Here is a 15064-nt window from a genome sequence, read left to right as displayed (position 1 = left end):
ATTTTAATGACTGATTTGCATGGAGGACGCATTAAATGAATTTTTTTATGTGAAAGTGGTTTATACGAAAGGTCTGATTGCAGTACAGATGTGAATGGGTGTGTATGTAGACATTTATTGGATTGCATGAAATGTAATTTTGTGTATAAGCATTTTTTTTCCTTTCTCTTCCTGTCCTCCCAGGAGGAGGGAGGCTCGTCCGTTTTAAAAAAGTTTTTTCCTTTCTCTCACCCCCTCCTTTTTTTCCCTGGGAGGTGAGAGGCACAAGAGGGGGGCTATGAGTTTTTGTTCTCTTCACCATTTTTTTTCTCTCAGAGAACCAGCCTGAGAAAGACGGGGTAAAGGGTGATATCTGATACCTGCCTTTGCAGTTTCAGAGTATTGACTCAAAATACCTCATTTAGATTGTTTGTTTTATTTTTGAAGCTGTTTTTCTTACTCCTTTATGTTTTTATGTCTACGTGCATTTTGCATACTTAACAGATGGCATGTTTGTTCTTTGTTTGTCTGTTGTTTGTTTATTTGTTTTTTTGTTTGTCAGCAGCAAAAACTGCTGCCATTTTTAGGAATTATCACAGAGATGAGTTAGAAATTACAATATGTAGACAGAGAGATAAAATACATAGGACATTTAATTAATGAAAGAAGATAACACCTGAAGAGTTGAGGAAATTTCTAGGATTGACTGGATATTGTAGGCTGTGAATAGATAATTGTGCTATTTGTATGAAGACTGGTATGCAAAGAACCCAGTGTTACAGGGAATGTAGGGGTATGGCTTTGAGGGTTTTAACCCAGAAGTGGGGAGGGAAGAGAGAGTTAGTGAAGGAAAACAGAAAGTTGACTTTTGGAAGTGCATGTAAGAAAAGACATTTAGGTAAGTTGGTTTGCACAGACTTGGGCTGGCTTGGAAGCCAGAATGGCAGTGGGAAAAGGATTTGAATGTATAGTGTTATAAGGAGATTTGTTTATTGGAAGGTTATAGATATTGTGGGTGGCGGAGACAGAGATTTCCATCAAAATAAAAAAAAGCATTGGCGAAGCAATTTGGTCTCACGGCAGCCGAAGCGACTGCCATCATACAACAATGTCCTACCTGTAGTCAACAAGCTCATTCTATCCCTATGGGTGTAAACCCTAGAGGTCTCAAAGCTTGTGAAATTTGGCAAATGGACGTCACAAGGTACGACTCCTTTAAACCATGGAACTACCTGCATGTGACCATTGATACCTATTCTGGATTTATCATGGCATCCCCACAAAGGGGAAAAGCAACCAAACATGTAATAAATCATTGTATTCGGACTTCTGCATCGATGGGACGCCCAATTGAACTTAAAACTGACAATGGACCTGCATACACCAGTACTGCCTTTGCAGACTTTTGTAACAAGTGGTCCATCACACACAAATTTGGCTTATAAATTGAAAGAGGAAAAATGCCTCGGCCTCCCAGCCATGCAAAACAAACTCAATCCTTGCTTATATACTTTGAACTTTCTTAACCTGACTGGACAGCCTCCCACATCGGCTGCGACCCGTCATTTTTCTGCTTCTCCATCAGCTACCCCAAAACCGAAGGTCTCTTTCCGCCAACTACCTGATCCTGCATGGAGAGGGCCCGCTGACCTTATTACCTGGGGCCGTGGATACGCTGCTGTCCAGTACAAAGATCGCATCATTTGGATCCCCAGAAGACACGTAAGACCGTTTCATTTACAACAAAAAGAAGGAGAAACCCCTGGTGCTGAGATTTAAGAAGAAAACACCTTGCTGAGTCCTACCGGCAACAGACTCTCAACGCACAGCGGAAGATTCATCAGGAGGAAACTACCTTCACATTGTACATATACATTTTATTAGCCTTACTATAGCACTTTCTTACACATACTAATGTTAGTAGAAGTTTAGGAGTGAGTTTTGTGGGTAATTGTTTTTCTAATTTTGCTAGTAATTTTGTTTCACACGTATAAGTGACTATGATTTGTTTATGGCCTTGGACATTGTTAGCTTTGGGACTCTCAAGTGACCATGTAAGGAACATCAAATCCCCACATACATACACTTCAAGTCAAGTACGCTTCCGCCACAAACGCATTGTCTATGCACAAGGTCCTTACTTTCTACCTAAGTCTACTCCACCACCTAAGGTTCCCATATTGACATTTCCAGCTGAAGGGGGAGTGAATAAGGACAATGGGCCTCTGCAACAATTGCATAAAGGAGACTATATATCACGGATTCTGGAATTAAGTCACGATCTTGCATCTATTGCCCCTACATCTCATGATCCTTCATGTCAGCAGCCTCTACATTCAATCATGATGGGACAGTAATAAAAGACATTCAAATAGCTGCTAATCGGACAAACTCCACTACTCCTATTTCCCAAACCACACCCACCGCTGACACCAGGTGGCTCATTAAAAACTCAGATATCCAGAGGCATCTTGCCCAATCTCGGGTGGCAATGAACTATCGGGATCTTCATTTATTAAATATCTGGACAGTACATACGTTCAACGAGACTATCAAGGTGCTGAAGCTGATGAACAAAGAACTGGCTGAAATCAGGGAGGTGGTCTTACAAAACCGATATGCCTTAGATATTATGCTAGTAGCTACCTATGTATCTGATTATCAGTATAACATCACTCACACCATAGAACATATGGAAAAGTTGATCAAAAACAATCCCTTATCATCCAATGGATCTGGCGCCATTGACATCTGGGCTGCCCTTTGGTCATGGCTCCCGGATGGTTCTTGGTTGAAATCAATTATGCCAACTATTGTATTTATAATCGTACTGCTTGTTTTGCTTTGTTGCTGTATCCAATGTCTCCCCTCCCTTCTGCAAATGTGCAAAGGTTTTATTCCCTCCAATAGGAAGGACGTCCTGATAAGTGAAACCACAGCCCTTCTGGAACTGGAGGAACAAATCAGGTGTGGTCAGAGAAGGTGCTTGGGACTTACAGGATAGGGCTTCCAGAATAACTCAGAGGTTACAAACTCCTGACGTGGTTTTCTTGGGTGCCTGGATCCGGATGGATTTACAATTTGTGCGAGCGATTTGTGGAAATGTATAACTGGAATACAACTCAGAAACTTGATGGCCTACCTCGCATGACATCTCCTGGCCACTTTTCCACTAACTTTGTTCACCGTAATAAAAGGATGGGTGAGCTACAAACATTTGCAGAAACCGGATGGCTGAAGAACATATTGTCTACTGTACTCATGATCATTGCTTTGCTTATTTCTGTATGTTGTAGTATCCAATGTATTCCTGCTTTGTTTGCTATGATGACAAACATATTTGCCAAACCAGAGAAAAACATATTAACATAGCCCAAACAGACATTAACGACATACTACAGCAAAAGGCATTGCTATCTGTCCTCTCTGATGAGGAAGATGATCGTGTTTAAAAAATTAAAACAAAAAGTAGGAGATGTTGTAACATGCTCAGGAGCTAAGCGCAGGCATGAGAGAATCATGCTGTACCGCGTATGCAAAAAACTAGATAAAGGTTGCAACAACTCATAGATAAGGGCTGCAACAATTCACTAGAAGCTAGAATTGTAGATCTTCCCAAATTTGGGCATTGCTTCCATGTATTACTTGTACTTACGTATGCATTACATGAGACATGCTGTAATATATTATTGGCTTATGCTAACAAACCCCTCCTGCCTTTGTTTGTGTACAATAAAAGAGGCTCCCGGAGTCAGATCTGGGTCGTCTCATCCCGAGAAAACTTGTGTCCGAGTCTTTCCTCAATATTGACCTCATGGGCGGCCCACGGAAAACTCACATTTTATATCATTAAGGAGGAATTTAAAAATTATATTCAAATTCATCAAAACTTTGTGAGATTTATGTGGGTTCTTTGAATATTTGTTCCCAAACAAGGTAGAAAGCAGCGTACTGTTGCATATCAGTGGTTGTTATGCCTGTTTGCTTCCTATCACTAAATAATGGCTTTAGGAAAGAGTGGACGCCTGTAATTCTCCACAACGTGATAGAGTACATTTAGTAGCTTTGTTCAATTTCTCATAGTAAATATAACTTTTTCAGCTGTGCAATCTGTCAAGAGTAGCCATATAATCACAGGAAAATGTGAAGGTCTTTAAGGAATTCCAGAAAGTGCCACATTGGTTCTCCTGCCTCTTTTACCCATGTACTGCACAGTCCTCTACATATAGTTTATAAGAATCAAAGTGAGACTGCACATTATTCTGGCTCACTTAAAGTAAATGAATTAAAATCATGAATAGAATAGACTATTTGTCGGCATTTGTGCAGTAAATGTAGTAGTAATTTGCCAAATTCAAACAATTAAAAAGTTTAAAATAGTCATATAAATTATCAAATTTCCATCTAGGTTTTAAACAGTCCAACAAAAGCTGCTTGTAGAGAAAGAGTAGTTTTTAAAAATGGCATAGATTTTGTATTTAATTAGGTTAAAAACTCTTAGTTAACTAAGTATGGTGAAAATCACAAAGAATAATAGAAATACTGAGATATGCAATCCATAGTTTGTAGGCCATTTAGAAAAATCTCCAAATTCTGTTTGTCTGGACTCAGGATCAATTTTCTCCTAAACTGGAAGCTATAATTGGAAAATGTTTTAGAAATAAACAAAAATTCAGGCATCAGAATTACTGGTCCAAAACTACCATTATTCACAATTGGCAGTACTGGGAGAACAGCTTCTAATCAGGTTATGATCAAATCTTAGTTGTTATAGGGGTGTAGTGATTTATGACTGCAATATTTTGCTCTCAATTCAACAATTTCCCTTCAGAAGTATTTATCTGTACAATAGATCTTTTAGTATATGTTCTTGGACATTTCTGCAAATTAAAGTGGTTGAAATTTAAAGCCAAAGTAATTGGGTTTGTTTTATCTCTCGCTGTATCAGGAAATTTAAACCCATATCATTTAAGCCCATATCATCATGAAATAGCAGCTGCATAAAATTGGTTGTGTATCTCCTCTGTACATCAGCATGATGCATTGTATCCTAAATTTGCTTCAGCAAAGAATGTAATGGAAGGACTAATTTGCTAACACAAATGCTTTGCTGTATTAAAGATAATTTTATGCCTACAGTTACATACCTACCTACCTACAGATCTGTTCATGCCAAATTAATATTTTAACATATTTCATATCATCCTGCAAAGCAGCAGTAACTGGAAAGATACACAAAAGTGAAGAATGTTTTGTCCAATATCTGAAAATAAGTATCTCTAGGAGTTTTTGACAAAGTGGTAGTTCCCCATTTCCCAATTGTCACTAATTTCATGGCAGGAACACAGAAAAGGTCTTCTGAGGAGAATCTCAAGGTTATACATATGAAAGCAATATATGATTGTATTGTGAACACAGATATATGTATATGTGTCTATATACACCCATACACACCTTTTTCTTCTTTTCAACTGCTTTCTTTATCCAGTGCTAGATTTTGTGCCACCAGAATGTATGTGCCATGGCCTAGAGGTCGAATGCAAAGATGTCCACATGCACATTGTTCCTTTGCTTTCTCCAAATATATAACTATGATGTAAGAAAATTATGGATGGATATTTTGATCTCTGTTCAATAAGTTGTAACTTGATATCAGTGGACAGGCTAACAATTTGGGGGAGGATCTTCTGAATGCTTTAGCTGTAAAAGCACTCACAGTCTCTAGCACAGAGACTAACCCATCTCTTTAATCAGTTTCTAGCCAATATCCTGAAATGTTAATTTTAAACTGATATAAATGAAACATATAGAATGACGCCGTCATTCTATATAAGATTTCCTTCCATTCTATATAAGTTATCATTCCATCATAAGATTTTACTAAGTAGATGAAGTTCATTGCCTTAGTAATAATTAAGTAAATAGTAATAACTACAATAATAAATATTCATAATTTTTTCTTTCCATAAACATTTTTTCAAACAGATTTTGCTTTGGCACCAATACGTCAGTGTAAAAGAGTTTTACAGGAATTTTTTTCCTATTTGCTATCTAGCTATTAAGATTGACTTTTAACAGGTGGAGGAGAGATGAGCAGACTCCTGAGTCAGCTAATTGGGTATCCAGATTCACATTTTAAATTTTTCACTTTTGATTTTTTCTTATCTAGAAATAGAGCCAAGAGTACAAAGTATTTTTAATTGTCAAACTGAATGCCCACTTTTGAACCTCATAGACATGCATGATCCTACTCTCTGCAAAAACCTATATGGTCACTAAGAGATATTGATATTACTTTGTTCCAATCTAGTGATTTTTATAGTGGCCTTAATTGTGTGCCATTAAATTGGTGTTAGCTCTTAATGATCACACAGAAAGATCTTCTCCAGGACAATCTGGACAAGCCTTGTCCTACAGATATTCCAATGATACATCCATTATTGCAGTAATTAAGTCTACCCACCATGCTACTGGGTAACTTCTTTTTCTCTTTTGTTTTACCTTTTTCAGAATTACAGACTTCTCAAGGAAGCTAAGCCTTCACCTAATGTGTCTGAAGTAGGATAATTTGGGCCAAGTCATTTATGCCTTGAGTTACAACTCTGGGTTGATTTGTTCGATGATTTGTTTTCTTGACTGTGTAGCATTTGCCATGTTGCTGTCTTCTCCAACACCAAAGTTCAAAAGTATCAATACTTTTCTATCCTGCTTCTTGAAAGTACAATGCTTGTTTCCATAAGCTGTCATAGAGAACACCATTGTCTGCACAATTCAGAGCTGAATATTTTCAAAGCTTTTTTGCTGGATTCTTTTTGGAGTTCGGAATAAAATAAGTAGAATAAAATGGAGAAAAATTAAAATGGCTGAATTTTATCTTAAGTGGGATTCAAGATTCTGATCAAAAGATTCTGCAGTGCTAGCTAATTTTCCTGAGCTCCTGAGTGAAACTCCTCCCTATAATTTTAAAATATGGTCTTTAAAGTCTCAAAGTAATTCCCCATTGTTTTCATTGGAACAGCCTAATCAGCTGTTTTGCTTGACAATATCTGTAAACATTTGATCTTTGTGTATTTCAAAGTAGATGTGCTTAGAATTGCTTTAAGCCAATAATTAAAAAGCAACAACAGGAAATCAAGATTGACTCCTGCCTATCCTCTACGTATACACTTGTTTTGGTAGGATTATGGAAAAGATATACCACTGTCATCTTCCAGGGTGGGTTTTTTTTTTTCAATCTTGCAGTCTAGCTAGTAGGTTTGGAATTCCCAGGTTGTTCCCCATCAAGTTTTAGCCAGCCCTGAACTTCTTTGACTGCCAAGATCAGATAGGTTGGTGCCATTAAAAAAAGAGCAAAAAGAATTGTCAGACCTGGAAGCCATCTTTTACATTTGGGCCTTGAGGCCTGCCACATTTTCTTCTGTGGGAAAATGGGAAGGGGGATTGCATAGAGTATGGGTGATATGTAGTCAAAATAACATTCCTTTCTCAGAGAGTCAAGGACACTTTGCCCTGGCAGCTGGAGTCGGATGACTGGGTGGTATCTCCAGTTTGGACAGTGGATGATTGGACCATGTGATGGACATGTGGGTACTGGGCAGGGACTTGAACTTTCACTTGAGTGGGGAAAACCTGGAAATTTTCAGATTCGGGTTTTCCCAGATGTGCCAATATGACATCTTCAATAAAAAGGAACTTTGCGGAAACTCAAGCCTCCGAGTCTTCTTTTATTGGGGGTGTTACTTGGAACCCTGACAATTAATCAGCTACAGGGGCAAACTGAAGCTGTACATTGAGAATTATCCCTAAGAATAAAAAAAAATATTTTTGTTAAATATCTACTACAAAAACATGCAGTCAAAAGTATATCCATTTTTTAAAAATAAAATCAACTATTTGGATTGTTGCTATTACTGTATGTACCTAGGACTTAAATTCTCTTTAACTTTTTTTAAAAAAAAAAATTTCAATAGTTGTCTTAATTCAGAATATACTGTAGGCCTGGCCAGTTACAGTCATGAAATCATCATGTCTGAATACAGGATAATTAAGTGATATTTTATGAAACTATTTAAATAAGATATTTGCTATATAGTGAGGACCTCTAGAGCTTATGATAGTTAACTGCAGAAAAAGCAAAGAAAATCTTGGCTTTAAAACAGATGTTTAACAGGCAACTAGATGAGAATTTAGGAAGGGAGGGAAGGAGGGAGAGAAGGAGGGAAAGAAAGCGAGAAAGAAGAGAGAGATAAAGAAACACAAAGATTTAAACAGATGATTATGAATATCTAATATGCCAAAGTGTATTGCCATAAGTAAATTTACTTTATTTTTTATTATAAATCTTTATGACAGCATATTTTATTATTTTCTGAAAATATTTTATAGCACAGAACCTTATGTAGAAAAGTTGATAATGCAATGCTTGGTACTACTTTACTATTAGATATGGCTTTTTCTCAGCAATTTTCTTTCTTAGCCTTTATGATTAGTCATGACTTGTACTTTGCATGCCTATTTTTATCACATGTGCCCTTATGTAAGCAAAATCTTCTACACTATTATATATTATTGCTTTTTTTATGGAGGAACCTTGTTAGAGAAATCTTGCAATTCACTATTTAATGTAACACATTATTGAACAAAGTTATACTCTTCCTATGCACACTGTTACATAATAAACACATGTTAAATTGATTTAATACTTACAAGAGAATTAGCAAGCCAAGTCTATAAAAGATTAGCAGAGACATGCATTTCACTGTATTGTTTTCCATTATGCTGTAAACTAAAGAAAAATACATACAATATTGCCATCTTTAAAGCAGTCTACTTTTCAAGAGTTTTAACCTCCAAATATGCATGATGCTCATTTAAAAAATAACCATACGTGGAATCATGCAACCACTTCTGAAAGTGGTTTGAGCATGTGAAGGAATTAATTATGAAATGGAGATTTGAAAGGTTTCTGATTTTTTTTTCTTGTTGCAGGTACTCTAATAATAATATGGGTACCCCCATAAATGATTATTTTCAGAAAATAATAAAATATGCTGTCATAAAGATTTATAATAAAAAATAAAGCAAATTTACTTATGGCAATACACTTTGGCATATTAGATATTCATAATCATGTTTAACTCTTTGTGTTTCTTTCTTTATCTCTCTCTTCTTTCTCGCTTTCTTTCCCTCCCTCCGTCCCTTCCTAAATTCTCATCCAGTTGCCTGTTAAACATCTTTGTCAGCATATGCCAAAGTTAAACTAGATATAAGTCAATAATATTATGCAATAGTAACATATTTACTTAAATCAAAAGCATCTACTTTCTTGTTTAAAAGGATTTTTGTATGAGATAAGAAAATTAGGTTTAGCCAATTTAATCAAAATCCAGATGGGTGTAACTTGACATGTGATTTGACTTACAATAGTCCTAGGTAAGCTCTTATAAAATATTTGAAAAAGATCCTTCACAAAGTAAATACTTGTAGCAAGGCACTTCTCTACAAAGGATTAAGTCAAAGCCCTCTGCTTTGAAAGCTTTAAAAACCTACTTCTTCAAAAGCTGCCCTCTTTACTGTGGTTTGCATATGCATGTACAGAAAATACTTCTAATTGAGTGCCAGTAGAATTCAGGGGATATATATATATATATATACCAATTCTGATGAAAACAATTTTGAAACTATTTGGCAAACTTTGCAAAACACATAACTGCTTTAATACCTTAAAGAAAGGTGCTTTATTTAACTAGGGTGCTTTGCTTAGTATTTCTTTCAATGTTCTGCAAAGTACTAATTTATAGGAAAAATTAATATCTTCAATGCTAGCAGAAATATTTTAAATATATTGCTAAGAATTAACAATATTGTTTGTATTCTTCATTTAATCAAAATTTCCATAATTTAGGAAATACTACTTTCATTTCCGTGTGCCAGAAAAGAACATTAAGTTCCTAACCATTCATCAAGATCTGCTACCCTCCAGAAGTGAGGTCTTGGCAGAAGTCTTGGCAGAAATAACAGCTTTCCTCCCAGGAAAGAATATTTGTATCATAAATATAAATATTATATTATATTCAATAGATTAGCTTGGCCTAGTGATTATCAGAATGAGAGGGGAAAGAGGAAAAAAAGAGGGCTAAAATAGAAGTAGAAATATGAGGGGGAAAATAGTAAAATCAGATATTAAGAAGATATGAAGTTTGATAGAATTATGAGAAGGTTTAGAATTGAAAGATGACAATAGAAACTATATGTTAATAAAATCAAAAATGAAAATGGAGTATAATTATTAAGAATAATATTGTTATGATTATTTATATTGAAATGTATGAAACCCAGGAATCAAACCTGGGTTCATTCACGAAATGAGATGTACAAAAATAAAAAACATTAAAAAAAGATATGCCTAACATCAAAGCAGTTTCCAAAACATCACACCAGGATGCTATTGGACACTAATAGTCTGGTCAAGGTGGGAGGGCGATGGAGGAGGACAACCTTGTAACTTTATGCAGGAATACTTTTGCTGCAACAACTAAACCTTAGTAAAAGAGCCCCCATTCAATCAAATGGAGTCGAGGGTCTTTCTTTCCTAGGGACCTAGCTGGGGCAGGTCTGACACAATCTACTATTAAATATCTTTGTGGGTTTTTCCTTCATAAAGACCCAGTTAACAACAGAATTGAATAACTTCCTCTAACCCGCTATCTACACCCGCTCCAGTCTGGCCTCCGGCCTGGGCACAGCACGGAAACGGCATTGGTCGCGTTGGTGGATGATCTCTGGAGGGCTCGGGATAGGGGTTGTTCCTCTATCCTGGTCCTGTTAGATCTCTCAGTGGCTTTTGATACTATCAACCATGGGATCATGTTGCACCAGTTGAAGGGGCTGGGGGTGGGGGGCACCGTTCTGCGGTGGTTCTCCTCCTACCTCTCTGACCGGTCGAAATCTATGTTGACAGGGGGGCAGCGGTCGACCCCGAGGCGCCTTGCTTGTGGGGTGCCACAAGGGTTGGTCCTTTCACCCCTTCTGTTCAACATTTATGTAAAGCCGCTGGGTGAGATCATCCGTGGCTTTGGGGTGGAGTTCCATCAGTATGCTGATGACACTCAGCTGTACATCTCCACCCCAGGCCACCCCAACGATGCCCTTGAAGTGATGTCCCAGTGCCTGAAGGCCGTGCGGGCCTGGATGGGGAGAAACAGGCTCCAACTCAACCCTTCCAAGACCGAGTGGCTGTGGCTTCTGGCGTCCCGATATAGCCAGCTGGTGCCATCGCTGGCTATTGGGGACGAATCACCCCCAATAGCCCCCATTCAATCACTCCGTGGCCCCCACGGAGAGGGCTCGCAACTTAGGCGTCCTCCTGGATGCACGGCTCTTTAGAAGAGCACATGATGGCCGTGGCCAGGGGGGGGGTTATCAGGTTCGCCTGATATGCCAGTTGCGCCCCTTTCTGGATCAGGACTCCCTACGCACGGTCACTCAAGCACTCGTCACTTCCCGCCTGGACTACTGCAATGCTCTCTACATGGGGCTCCCCTTGGGGTGCACCCGGAGGCTGCAGTTAGTCCAGAATGCAGCCACGCGGGGGATTATGGGAGCGATGGGGCGCTCACATATGACACCTCTCCTGCGCGAGCTGCACTGGCTTCCTGTGGTCTTTCGGGTGCGCTTCAAGGTGTTGGTGACCACCTTTAAAGCGCTCCATGGCTTAGGGCTGGGGTATCTGCGAGACCGCCTTCTGCCGCCAATAGCCTTCCACTGACCGGTTCGCTCGCACAGAGAGGGCCTCCGCAGGGTGCCGTCGGCCAGACAGTGCCGGCTGGCAATCCCCAAGGGAAGAGCTTTCTCTGTGGCAGCACCTGCCCTCTGGAATGACCTACCCCCTGAGATACGCACGATATCAGACCTCCGGACTTTTCGTCGGGCCCTGAAAACACACTTATTCCATCTAGCCGGGCTGGCTTGATCCCATCCTCTCAGTTTTAATTGAATTCGGTTTTAATTGGGTTGTTTTAAATCTTGGGCCGAAATTATTTAATTGTTTTTTAAACTGTTTTTAAATTTTATATGCAATGTTTTATCTCGGCTGTACACTGCCCTAAGTCCCGCAGGAGAAGGGCGGTATAGAAATAAAATAAAATAAATACATACATAAATAAACCATTATTTAACAATCTGAAAGACTATAATAATTTATTTGATACATAATAATTTATATTGAATATTATATTTTTCTTGCCTTAGAAAAAGGGAAATCAAGTTATATTGAAAAAGTATGCCTATATATATTGCATAACATGTAGAAGTTTTCTTAAAGGGCCATGTATAGAATTCTTGCCCTGATGCTTATTATGTTAACTTGGTAATTATCCTAATACTGCTTAATTTTAGTGATTGGGCTTATCAAACTCCACCAGATGACAAGAGTGAGCTGTATATGAGTAAGCTCCACTATGACACTTTATATAAAATTTATTTTTGGAAGATTAGGATTTTCCCCAATATAATTAACTGTGAATGGTGGATTTGTCTTAACTTAGCTGATAAGAGTAGATGTTTTGAAAGGAAGCCACGGGTTCCATATGGATGAAGACACATAAGAAGTTTGAATATTTTCAAAGATTAGCTTGAGAAAGACGCCTGCTGAATTTAACATCTAAATGAGGATGGACTATCCAGTTTCCTTATCGGCCTCCAAGTTAACTACCCCTACCCTTCCAAGTCTAACTGTCTTTTCTTCAAACTCCATTCTCTTCTTCCTCCTCCTCCTATTCTCCTATTTCTGATGGAAAGAGGAACAGTATATGTGTGTGTGAGAAGGAGATTTATGAGATAGAGAACACTTGGTATATACAAAAGGCTCAATTAGTTTTATATGTAACTTTACACATATAAATATCTAAAGTTGTGGAAGGGAAATCAGAATAAGGAAATCTTCAGGTTTTTTAGCTATTGATGGCAAACACACACACACATACCCCACATAAAATTCAGAGAATTTTTGTTTGAATCTGGTAATTGTTTTAAAACTAATCCATATCCCCAAAAACAAAATAAAAAGAAGTATTCTTTTTTAGTCAAATTAGATACTCTCTGCTTAAAGCCACTCTTTCCTTGCTGCATCTGTTTATTTTAGAACTTCCCGAAATATTCCAGAGATTAACATTTATAGAATAGGAGTGATGCTGGGATGTTTCTGTACCTACAAAGACCAAACACATCAGTTGAAAGTTGTATGGCATTTGGGGGGTGGGAGAGGGTGGATTAGTTATTTGTATATAAAGAAGTGGGTTAGTCCCTCAAATACTTACAGAAGACTGTAAATATAGTTTTGGCTAATGAAACTTTTTTTCAGTCAAATATAAAACCCTAGCTAGAATATTCATGTACTTTAAATATAGATGATTCTCAAAGCTGCTCCATCAAAATGTTATTTACCCATCCCAGAAAACTGATGTAAATCCTTGAACAGAGAGGGCTTTGAGTTGAGGTGGGGTCAAAATGACAAAAGCAGCATTGTGGCATTGCAATGCAAACCCTGTCCATTTTGTACATATGTCATGACATCACACACATGATGAAAGATGCAGTTTGCAATGCAACACTTTCATCATTGTAATGAAAAGAATGTCTATTGATATTTACAGAATATTTAATGTAGTTTTTTATTTTAAAGTATTCCATTCCACAAGTTTCAGTTTGATCAGAAAAGTCTTGGCACTTAGTGACTATTCAAATTTACAACGGCACTGAAAAAAGTGACTTATAATTATTTTTCATTCTTATAACTTTTGTAGCATCCCCATGGTCATGTGATCAATATTCAGATATTTGGCAATTGACTCATGACCACTGCTGTGTCCCAAGGCCATGTGATCCTTTTGCAACCTTTTGGCAAAAGTCAATGGGGAAGCCAGATACCGTGTTACTAACTTAGTAAATGCAGTGAAAAACAGTGTCAAAAGAGGTCGTAAAATGGGGCAAAACTCAATAAATGCCTCACTTATTGGTGTTATCATAAAAGAGGACCTGACTTGGGGCACTCACATTGCAGCACTGGTCAAAAGGGCCCAGCAGAGATTATACTACTTGAGACTTCGCAGGAAACAACAACTGAATGAAAAACTGCTGGTGGCCTTCTACCACTGCACCATAGAGAGTATTTTAACTTACTGCATCTGTGTATGGTTTGCAAATTGCATAGTGGCAGATATTACGGCACTCCAGAGAGTCAATGTCATTGTCCAGAAAATCATTGGTTTACCTCTCCCCTCTTTGGAAGAGCTTTATAGCTCCTGCTTCCTTAAGAAAGTTTAAAACGTTCTTAAAGATCCATCTCATCCTGGGCACCCTTTTTTGGAACTTATTACCATCTGGCAGAACGGTACAGGATAATAAAAACAAGGACAAATAGGCTGAAAAACAGTTTCTATCACAGGGCAATAGCCATATTGAATTCTACGGTATAGTGCAATATCGGGTTTTCAATTTCAATTATATAGAACGTAAAGGATGTATGTTTGTGATTTTATTTTTATAGTTATAATGTACACTGAAGACGGCATTTAATTTCATTGTACCATGTGCAATGACAATAAAGTCATAAAGGAGCCTTGGTAGTACAGTGGTTTAATGCACCCTGTTATTAACACAGCTGCCTGCAATTTCTGCAGGTTCGAATCTTACCAAGCTCAAGGTTGACTCAGCCTTCCATCCTTTCTAAGGTAGCTTAAATGAGGACCCAGTTTGTGGGGGCAATAAGCTGACTTTGTATAAATATACAAAAGTATGAAAGCTATTGCTTAACGCATTGTAAGCTGCCCTGAGTCTCCGGAGAAGGGCGGCATATAAATCAAATTAAAAAAAAAAAAAGTAAACTAAACTAAACTAAACTAAACTTAACAACAGAAGTTTCAGGGTCAATTGTGGTTGTAAGTCGAGAACTACCTGTATTTCAGTTGTGTAAGCCATGTCACCATTATCTCTATTAAATGTTTTACTTTCTTTACAAAAGAGATCATGCACAATATCTTATTTCCTATACCGTGAACAGCAATAACCTTCATCCTTTTTGTATATT

The sequence above is a fragment of the Pituophis catenifer genome, unplaced genomic scaffold, assembly GCF_029215685.1.
Source record: "Pituophis catenifer annectens isolate HBS135680 unplaced genomic scaffold, rPitCat1.0.hap2 SCAF_8, whole genome shotgun sequence".
Classification (NCBI taxonomy): Eukaryota; Metazoa; Chordata; class Lepidosauria; order Squamata; family Colubridae; genus Pituophis; species Pituophis catenifer.
This window is presented reverse-complemented; position numbering follows the sequence as displayed.